The following is an 11,726-nucleotide window of genomic DNA, read 5'->3' on the forward strand; positions in this document are numbered from 1 at the left end:
GTGCAAGGAAGGAGCTCACTCAGAAGGGTATGATGACTATCTTCTCTTCCTTTTCACACCTAGATTAATTAGGGGTTCTAGTAAAATGCTCATATGCTCTTGTTTCATGCATTCTGTTAGCTTGCTGTCCTAGGGTGCACTCTATTGTGTCAGGGCACACTTGGGACCCCTAGGAGCAGTTTTAGGAGTCTAGAAGCCACCAAAATCTCCTTCTATTGTTTTTGACTTACCAACTACACCCAACTGGGCCCCAACTACATCATTGACACAGTCTACATTATTTGGGTGCACTTGGGAGTGTAGCTTTGAAATTTTCAATTTTTGGGTTTTATCTAGGCACTATTTCCCCACACTTTGCAGTTGACTTCCCAACTGCGCCCTAAAACTACCAACTATACCCAACTAGGCCCCAACTATGTCATTGACATAGTCTACATTGTCTAGGTGCACTTGGGGGTGTTCAGAGCCATTTTGGCCTTCTGGGGAGCAATCTGCTCTGTCAGAGCACACCTAGGTTCACAGTAAGCACATGCATCAATCAGGATCTACATCTAAGGTTACTATCACTCTCTAAGACATAGATTAGGTATTTTTTGTTACTGATGGTCTATTTGCAGCATGTGGCAATCATTGGATGAAGATGTGATCATGAGAAACTACTAATATGTGCTTTGCAGGATGTTGTCGAAGACTTTGTGTGTCTTTCCAAACTATGTGTGTGGATTTCCTAAATTAGATAACATTTCGTTTGGTGCTTAAAATGAACCTTTTTCTTTTCTACCTAGTGTGTCTACAGTGTTAAATCCCTAGGAGTTGCATTGGATGTATCCTCTCCCCTCGCCATTCGTGGATCTTGGGTGCAAGAGAGATCCGTGTAACTTCTATAGGAGGCCCTGCCTTGGACCAAGATACTCGATATTTGGTATGCCAGGGGACGACCTCAGAGTAGTAACAGGCCAAAAGCTAGCTCAACATTCCAACCGATATATAAAATTTAATTATGGTGAAAGTGGTGTCGGCGGTATTGCTGCTTGATAGCTCTCCTCTAGTACCCTTTTGGTGCATGAAACCTCAATTATCAAGGCTGGGCGACCTTCTGTAGAAGTTTATCATTCACTTGCTAAACAGAATGCCCTTACTAAAAACTATGTTTTAGTGGCCAAAATCCTTTCTATCCACTGGCTCAAGGGGTCACCCATGCCCATGAAGATATCCTACATTCTCACGGTCCTTAGTAGAGGCAACAATCCCTTGGGAAGTCATGCTCCTTGGGAAGCAAATCCTGGTAGCCCCAAGAAGTGAGTGCACTATAAGGGGGAGCCTGTGGTGCCAAGATCCTAGGTTGTCCACTCTATATAAGCATGGTTAAACTTTGATTCAAGTAGGAATTCAGTGGATACAATCCTAAAAGCCTAGGTTGTGGTGTGTTTGTTAAGTTTTAACAACACCTATTCTTGCCTTAATGTGTCTTGTGTGTGTGTAAAACATAATTAAGATAAAAGCCAAACTTTTAAATCTACACCTTGGATATCATTTGAATTTGTCAAAACATCACACATTGCCAAAACATTTCAACCTTTATCAAACTTTGCAAACTTTGGTTCAACACACTCAAACCTTGAAAAATATGGCAACTTGTGCTCTTAAACGTGCTTGTCAAAACATAGATCTCACACTTGCGTAGACTTCACTTGCATTCACCCTAGTATAGGCCTCATTCATACATCATATAGACTTCATATTGCAGCTTTTAGTTTGCATTTAGTATCTATTACCTTTCATATTGCATCCTTTTAGGTTCAATTTACCTCCCTTAGTTTTTGCATTTCCATCTCACAATCAACACTTTGCATTCACCACCTTGCATCTTTGCATACCTATTCATCATCTTGACTACTTTAACCATCATTCTGGGTGTCCTAACCATCCTTTTGAGCATTCATACTGGTCTTAACACTGTCCCCTATTGTTTACCTCTCTGTGATATCAATCTGGAAGCCATAGCTCCCAGAATTGCTTTAGTTTTAGCCCAGTTTACCAACTGTGCCCTAAAACTACCAACTGCATCATTGACATAGTCTATACTTTTTGGGTGCACTTGGTGGTCTTGAGATCTAGTTTTGGGTTCCAGATAACATTTTGGGGCTTCAACAGTGTCCTTAGGTACCCAGTTAGCTTCCCTTGCACTAGCTTGCCCAGATTTGCATTCTACATCACCTAGTCTTCATAACCTTCACTGAAGACATCATTCTATAGGTAATAACCTCCATTTTTCATCCCCTAACCCATCCTAACATCAACCCCAACATCTTAGCTTCTTGGCATATCAGTTTGGTAACCATACCCTTCAGAATCAACAAACATTCTTCCTAGCTTACTAACTGCGCCCAAACTAGCTCCAAGTGCATCAATGATGTAGTTGGTACTATTAGGGCACACTTTGCACTATTAGGATGCACTTGGGTACCTGCATGACCATTTTAGGCCTCCAAACTACACTTTAGGACCCCAAAACTACATCTAGGAGCCTCTACACCTCCTCGTTTTGCACTTGACCCAAAATCGCATCTTGCACCCAAAACCCCATTTTGCATCATAGGAATTGTCCATATCACACATCTAATCAGTATCGCCACCATTTTGAGCCCCCAAAACATCATTTTGAACCCCCAAAACCTTTGAATTTAGTCAAAAATCTAGACAAAGTATGAGTCTTAGAGTATCTCCTCGTGTTGACGGATAATGGATCTTGACAAGTCTTTTTATGTTTTCTTATCATTTTCTTGGGTCAAAATATATCTATGTCTTGATAGATTTGACCTTGTCATCTTTTATCAATTTGATCTTTTCGTCTTTTATCAGTTTTTGGTCAAGATCCAAAGTCCTTTATCACAAGGTTAAACTCGTAGGCAAAATACTTTCTAAAGGTTTTACCTAAATTCAAAACTTTTCATATACCCTTGTCATAGTATAATCATATCCCTAACATCCCCAAACATCATTTTGACTTACCCTAGTAGTATATCCCCTTCATCTTTTATGGTCCAAACCTTAGCATCATTTTCATTACCAAACCTTATCAAATTGTCCATCAACCAAATTGCCTTCTTAAGCATTTACCCTCATTTTGCATATCCTAAACGTCATTATCAACCCTTGGAAACCATACTTTTCATAGTCTACCTTGCATACACCTACATTTAGTGTCATTACCAAGTCCAAAACATAACCCTAATTGTCATTTTGCATAACTTAGATTCATTTTCATCCCCCCTAGTCAAACTTCAAAACATCACCTTGCATTTTGCATTTGCATAACATCCCTAGGAAATTTTCACTTTGCACATTAAAACCATAATTAATTTAGAATTTCCTCACATTGAATAACATTCTTAAGCACTTAAAAATCCCAAAAACACTCATATCTTGCATACCCACCACTCTAAATCACTCAAAACACTCAAAATTTCCATTGTATCTGCATTCTTAGGTATCATGCCAGCACTTACTAGGACATAATCAACTCAGAGACCTGAGGAACTCTATCACCCTGAAATGTCCCTTTTCTGATTTTGTATGATATTTCACCCCTCTAATTAGATCTTTAAGATCAAACAACTAATATCACAAAGATCCACCAAATTTCTCAAGAAACCCCAAATCGGGTATGCCGAAAATAGTGCCAAAAGCTTCACAGCTTCACCTCTTAATTAATAAATCTGAAAGTGGAAATTTTTACAAAAATTTGAGCAGCATAAAATCCTACAAAATTACATTTCTAGATCCATATAGCCTTTACACAACAGTTCACAAATGTAGGACAAAAACTATGCTCATCGGGCTCCTGAAATTAACACAAAAATGCCCGGAAACACCACAAAAACTTAATAATCTATCTCAGAAGTTTAATCACGTCCCAATACATATATTCAGCTCTATTTCAACACCTTAAATTATGATATACAGCAGCAACCCAAACTGATATGAAATACCCAACTGAAAACACCAAACTCATACAAAACACACACCCGAAAACCCACAAATCTGCACTGTTCAGCACAAAGGCAAACTCTGTATGAGCATGCACATGGAATGGCTTCAAACTCCTGTCCTTAGCCTTCCTAGAAACCTGCAAACTCCCATTCTTGGGTCTCCCTGGAAACCTACAAACTCCCATTCTTGGGTCTCCTTCTCCACAGGTTTGGCAGCCTCTGAAGAATAACAAAGAAATGAGCAAAAATCTAGTTCTGGAATCAGCCCAAAATGCCTCCAAACCCCTTAAAAGAGGGCATAACCATAACTCACGTCCAAGAGAGGTTAATGAAACATATTTTAATAATAATTTTCATTTATTAGTCCAACGGTTTCCAAAGATTAACCCCCTTTTTCCAAAACTTCACTTTCTTGGGCCTACCTGCCTTAGCAAAGATTATTATTTTTTAATTATTTGAAAAGGGGACATGACACAACCTTTATTTTTTGAGGTACAAGAACAACCAAAACCTTTTCCAAGACAAAGAAAGAGCAAGAAAACCCAACAAACCTTTGACGAAGACCAAATTGAGGCATCATAACCATTACTAGTAGACCCCTTGAACATGTATCAACAAGATCCTCATAATCAAGCTATGACACAACAAACCTTAAACAATGCACCTACCATGAGATTTCCTCTAAACACTTCCCCTACACATGGGATGGTTCAATGGAGTCTTGAATTTGAACCTATATTCGTGCCAATACCACCAGGAGGAGGAAGTGTACCAACCACACCTGAAGATGAACAATCAAACTCCTTTGAATTTAGCCAACCTAACACAATTACCTCCAACTATAACACATCAAACATACAACAAGGTACTATACAACTTAGTGATGAATCTGACACTGACTATGGCATCACTAATGAAGAAATTGCTAGGGCATGTCAAGACAAAATTTTTCGCAAGAACTTCAAATGTTTGGTAGCCCAAGAAATTGTCAAATTTAACCCAAACTTGGAAGGTCCTAAGTCTAAAAATCAAACCAACACAACAATTGAAAACATCCAATCCATGATAAATTTGGACTTAGATAAGGGAAAACAACCTTTGGAGTTTTCAAAAATGATAATGGTACCTATAAGGTCCCATCAAGAATCAACCATCAAAATCCTCCAAAGTATATTTGAACACATCAATGTTAACCCCTTGTTCGACGAAATGCCACCAATCCATAAACACCCCAAAAGGACATTAAGTCTTGACTTTAGTCACATGATGTAACAACAAGATGCACCTAAAAGGACTTGTGCTCTAGGGATGCCAAACATACCTTCTTTGGAGGAAAATCAACAAAGTACACCTTTGCTCCTAACTTTACCAAGTACTATGACATCAAATGCTATGGAGCCTCTCATTAATACAACATGTGAAACATCAAGTGCAACCATCCCTATGGACACACAAAGGAAAAGTATTATTGAAATTATGCCCATTCCCAATAGGGACATGTCACATAGTCATGTCAATATGATGTCACAAGCAAGAACATCTAACACACAGAGGTACCAAAACAAAAATCCAAACATGATATTCAATTCTCAAGGACTTAGTCAACCCCCATGACAACAACAATCTATAGTGGTACAAGGAATCAACACTTCCAAGGCGCAACCAAGTCTACATCCACTTAACACACATCCCACATATCAACAACAATAATCTCAAGTGGGGAAAACATCCAACATTCCTACTACGTAGTCCCATGTGAACTCACTTGACTTACACACAATTTATCAACAAAAATTTCAGCAACAATTCCAACAACAACAAACCATGTTTTCTAAACAACAAGAGCAACTCAAGCAGCAATTGGAATACCAAAGATGCCTTGAGCAAAAAATTGCATACCAGCAACATTTGTTACAACAACATGTACCACAACAACCTCAACAAATACCTCTACAACAACAAGCACGTACATGGTCTTGCATACAACCAACAGAGGTATCCCAACAATAACCACAACACATGGCACAACAACAACACATGGTACAACAATCGTAGTCAATACCACAACAAGTGCCACATCAAATACCACAACAAGTTCCCCAACAATAGGGACCTTTCTATCTTCGAGGTGCCAACATACCTCCACCACCTAGTGACACTTCATCAGACTCATCAGACATAGAAATGTCAAAACCAAGTAGACATAGTTCTCGCCACAACAAACGGTCTACTCACAGACACAAAATACTTGAAGGAAAGACCATCATGCAAAAATCTAATGAAGAACTATTACAACAATTCAAACAAATTTCCAAAAAAGTCGAGGCATTGGGAGTCCAAAAGAAATAGGCTCTCTATACAGAAAGGGACCTATGTCCTAACCCATTCGATAAAAGTCTGTATATGCCTCCATTCCCAAGGCACTTTGAGGCTCCAAGGTTTGAAAAATACCAAGGAAAAGGAAACCCTATTGATCACATCCATGAATTTTTTGCTTCATTTACCAAACTTAGTGATGAGCCCACTTACCTTATGAGATTGTTCCCTCGTTCTCTAGGTGGGCCTGCACTTGAATGGTACTCCAAACTTCCTAGTAATATCAAATCTTGGTCAGAGCTACCAGACAAGTTTATCTCCCACTTTTCCTTTAACATTAAAAATGAGGTGACACTTTCTAATTTGTGCTCAACTAAATAGAAGATGGGAGAATCATTCATCACATTCTTACTACGCTGGAGAAGCTTAGTTAGTCAATGCTCACTAGACATTCCTGAAGAACAACTAGTAAAATTGTGCATTGAAAACTTAGTCTCGGACTTAATGTATGAACTCAAAATAAAGAGTCCAAGCACCATTTCTAAACTGATGAAAAAAAGGGCTAGTATTAAAGGTGCTCTTATCCGTAAGGGAATCCTCAAGACAAACAAAGAAAACACAAACACCAACCCGTCTAATGACAAGGCAAAATTTTTCTCCAAAAACAAGAATGTGACTAATGATGGCATTGTGGATGCCCGCACAATTAGCATAGCACAACCTCAACTAACTTTAAAAGGTGAAAACCCTACAAATTCACAAACCTCTAATCAAACATCAGCTCCACAATAGAAAAATGAGACTTCCACGCAAGACAAACCTCAAAGACATCCTAGAACCAAAGACAGGAAATTCACACCATTGGGAATACCACTTGAGATTGCATTAGAATAGTTACTGAGTAACAACTTCCTGCAGCTACCCCTAATCAAAGATGAACCATTAACTAAATTAGATTGGTGGGATGACAAAAAGTATTGTGATTACCATTGCACCAAACGACACAAGACCTCATTATGCTTCCAATTGAAACATGCAATACAAGACCTTATAATGATTGTGTAATCATGGTTGGACCATCACTGTTAGTGTCCAACTCTGACCACACTTTATTCAAAGATCCTTTGGGTAATCATGACAAAGAGAAACCCTCAAGTTCAAACTCAAACTCACAAGGTAATGTGAATTACACATGCACCGGCTATGACTACACCATCAATTGCTTTAATGAGTTTGATTTCCACATATCCACATTCACATTGAAGGCTAAAGACCCTCGTTGTGCTATCACTACATGTTGTAGCAAGATCACCCTACCTGGAGCCCCATCTAGACCTACTACTTCTACTAGACCTGCACCCCTAAGTAGACCTACTGCTCCTACTTCATCTAATTATAGCCTTGTTGAACAACTTGGCAAAACCCTTGCACAAATATCCATTTTGGACCTACTGTGTGCATCTCCCCAACATCAGAAGATCTTGGAGAAAGCCCTTAAAGAGTCAATAGTCCCAGATAACATTGATGTTGCCCAATTCCAAGCCATGGTTGGGAACCTATCCGCATCATAGCATATCACTTTTTCCCCTCAAGATGTTCCTAAGGACAAACCTAACCACAATGATCCCCTTCATCTCGAAGTCTTCATCCATAATGCCAAAGTCAGACATGTCCTAATAGATGGAGGAGCAAGACTAAACATCTATACTTTTAAGGTTGTTAATAGTTTGGGTTATTCTGAAGATGATGTGGATCCCTCTCGAAGAATCACAATAAAAGCTTATGATGATGGTGAACACTTCTCTAGGGGCGTCATCACATTACCTGTCAGAGTTGGTCTAGCTACTGAAGATACATTGTTCCATGTCCTAGATATAGAAATGAATTGCAACATGATACTGGGATGCCCTTGGCTTCATGCTATGAAAGTAGTCCCTTCTACATATCATCAATGTATGAAGTTTTCCTATCACAACGTAGAGGTTACCATCCCCAATGATCCATATCCTTTCCAGTTTTGTGCTAATCTAAGAGATGCTACTGTATTCCAAATTCCAACAAACAATGAAGCACAACCCACAAATCCCTTTAAGTATGTGGATGTTGATATACTGCTCAGTAAAGCCAAGGAAAAGATGAAGATTGAAGACAATGGGTGTGGAGAGTACTTTATGTCTCAAGTCTCTCACATTAGGGAGTCACTAGTTTCTCCCCAATCTCATGGTAAATCACAGCCACTTCAAGCACAACATTCAGAGATCAGTACAAGGAATGCCACTTCTATCAATGAGAATACATCCGTATGTATTGAGAAAGAAAAATCAGAATGAGAACCCACTTTGATATCTCCTAACAAGTATGGACTTGGGTTTACTATCATGCAAAAACAAGGCTATGATGGCTATAGTGGTCTTGGATCTCAAAAACAAGGTATAATTGAACCCATCACTACAAAAGGACAACCTCCTAGTTTGGGGCTTAGATTTAAACCATTATGAATAGGTCCTCCTAGTACTACGGTACCTACATGTAAGACTATGGATGTTTTGAACGATGAAAAGGCATCTAAGGATATCCCACCTGAAACCAACAATCCTCTCCCTTTTGAGCGTAACCCCAGTGATACAACAAAATCTAATGCCCATATCCATAGCTTTAACCAAAGCCCATTCAACACTGATGATGACACCCCCTCAATTTATCCTGAACCTTTGGATTGGGACCAACATGGACCACCAATTTTTGATCAATTTGAAAATGATGACACTCTTATAATAGACTTTGAAGGCATTATGGACAATAATCATAAAGAAGCAATTTCTCCTGAAGAGAACACATTGGCATATTGTTGGGAGTCAACTCCATCTGATAGCAAAGAAAAAAATAATGAGCATAGGTCTCTTGGTGAAAACTGAAAGGCACCATTAGACTATAAAAAATCAAAAGCTAAGAAGCTCCCAAGGATACAAAATGAAAAATATGATGCCATAAATATCAGTGTTCTAGTGTTCAACATGCCACAAAGTCTTTTGGAGCTCTCTCAATCAGCATTCATATGGAAGGTCATTGGTCTCAACCCTCCCAACCCTCCCTTATATCCATTTGTTTATCCCCGAATCTAGCTACCTAATTTTCCCAACACCCAAGATCAAATCTTTATCCCACAAGCCTTTGCATATGTCATCATTAGTGACATCCCACATGACATATCTATTGACCCATTTATCCTCAGATGGCTTGATTCATAAAAGGTGGACACTATCTTACATACAGTACATGATGGTATATCTTGAGGCCTTTCCAATGGTTTGATTTTAGCTACAAACTCAGAATGGCTCCTATGTAGTTATGGTCAGTCATGGATCCACAACTCATCAGCTAGCAGCACCAATAATAGATATCATCTTAGCATTTGTTAGTGACATTCTTGATTCCATCTAAAAGTCTTGAAAAAATATCAAAAAAAATAATAAAAATTCATGAAAAAAGTAAAGAAAAAAGTGAAAAAAGTCATGAAAAAATGGATGCCTTGATGAAAACCTGGCAAACAGGCATCTTGGTACGAAAATTTGAGTCAAGAGAAAAATTCCGTCCAAAAGTGAAAACTTGGCAAACAAGCGCTTTGGGCAAGTACCATGGTGAAAACCTAGCAAACAGGCACCATGTGTAATCAGTTGTGGCTCCTCCATTTATCAAGATTCCATCTAGTCTTTTTCCCCTCTATCATTCCTTGATCATATTCTTCCTATTGCAAGACATCCTTGGCTCCTTGACCATGGCTCACGAATTGGTTAATGTCCTTTGTTATCTTACCAAGCATTATCAGTCTGTACACACTCTGTCATTGGCCTTTGTACATAGTTTGCATATTGTCTAGGGACATATTAACTGCATAGTGCACGATTTTGAACTTGAATTGGGGCCATATCCCTAAGCACTTTTTATCCATTGGACCTATTGTATAACAGATTGGAGCTAACATGTGTATATGCTTATAATGTCCTAAAAAAATCCTAAAAATTCAAATATGATCCTGAAAAAATCCTAAACATTCAAATGCAATCCTGAAAAAATCACTAAAAATCACATAATGTCTTGAAAAATTCCTAAACATTCAAATATGATCCTGAAAAATTTACTAAAAATCATAAAATGTCCTGAATAAACCCTAAAAATTGTAAAATGTCCTAAAAAAACTAGTCACGCAAAAAAATTAAATATCCCCAAAAACCCTAAAAATCACAAAACTCGTCAAAAATTTGCAATAAACCTTGTACATACTCACTGTGGATAACCACCCCTTTTGTGTAAACACTTGCACATTGCAGACTAAAACCCAAAGTACTACGCCTTTAAGACAACCACAATATCTAAACAACGTGACCAACAATCAATCCAACATGTCACTATGAACTTATCATCTGAATCCACAACCAGAACTATCACATTATCAACATGTCAAACACTATCTACACACCTAAAAAATTAACAAGTACGTAATAATGGACAAGAATAGCTATTGGCTCACGCTATTTAGTGAGTGATTTATTTTTTGCCTTGTTTTTCTTTAATCATGTTCCTATGCCGCTCGATGATATAAAACTAATCTATGAGACTGGTCGGGATGGTTCATGGTCATCTTTTTCTATTTCTATCTATTATAATATACCTTTGAAAGTATGGGGCATGTACATATGCCTTAGGAAGGATAAGGTCATTTTCTATCTGCATCATGCTTGTTTATGCAAAAGGCTTGCATTTGCACTCTGGCCCTTTATGCCATGATGCGTTGCATTCCATTTGCCATATCAAAATAAAGCTCCATTTGACATATAGTGCACTTTCTAGAAGCCAAACTCTTTCCATCATACTAACATCTCCTCATCTCATATTTCTTCTTCATCTCATTCTCCATCACCATAATCATGTCTTTTGATTCACCAAATCATCTTCATCTTGCATTCATGCATTCTTGAATTCATGCATTCTTGCATCATCCTACACTGTTAATCAACTTTCTATGGATTTCCATCTAGTTCAACCTTAGTCTAACATTTGTCTCATCATCTTTGACCAAATATGAGCATTTTTGATGATTTCCCTCATGTTATGACATCTTTCCATCATTTTGGGCATGCACGCACAATTTTGGGTCATTCTAAGTCCAATCAAGCTGATTCTAGGCCCCAAAACCTTTTAGGGTGTAATCTACACTTTTAGGGCATAGTTGGGGTTCCCAATTGTGTCATTGATGCACTTGGTAGAGTTTGGGCACACTTGGGAACCTAGGTTATCCAGAACTACTCCTAGAACCCCTAGGTTGCACTCTGGAGGCCATAATTTTTGCATTTCAATTCCGATTTATGAACTATCAGTTGCATTGGACTCATATCTTTCTTGTGAACAAAATGACCTATA

This window comes from Cupressus sempervirens, chromosome 5 (assembly GCF_028749045.1).
Source record: "Cupressus sempervirens isolate cs-2001-9-10 chromosome 5, ASM2874904v1, whole genome shotgun sequence".
Lineage (NCBI taxonomy): Eukaryota > Viridiplantae > Streptophyta > Pinopsida > Cupressales > Cupressaceae > Cupressus > Cupressus sempervirens.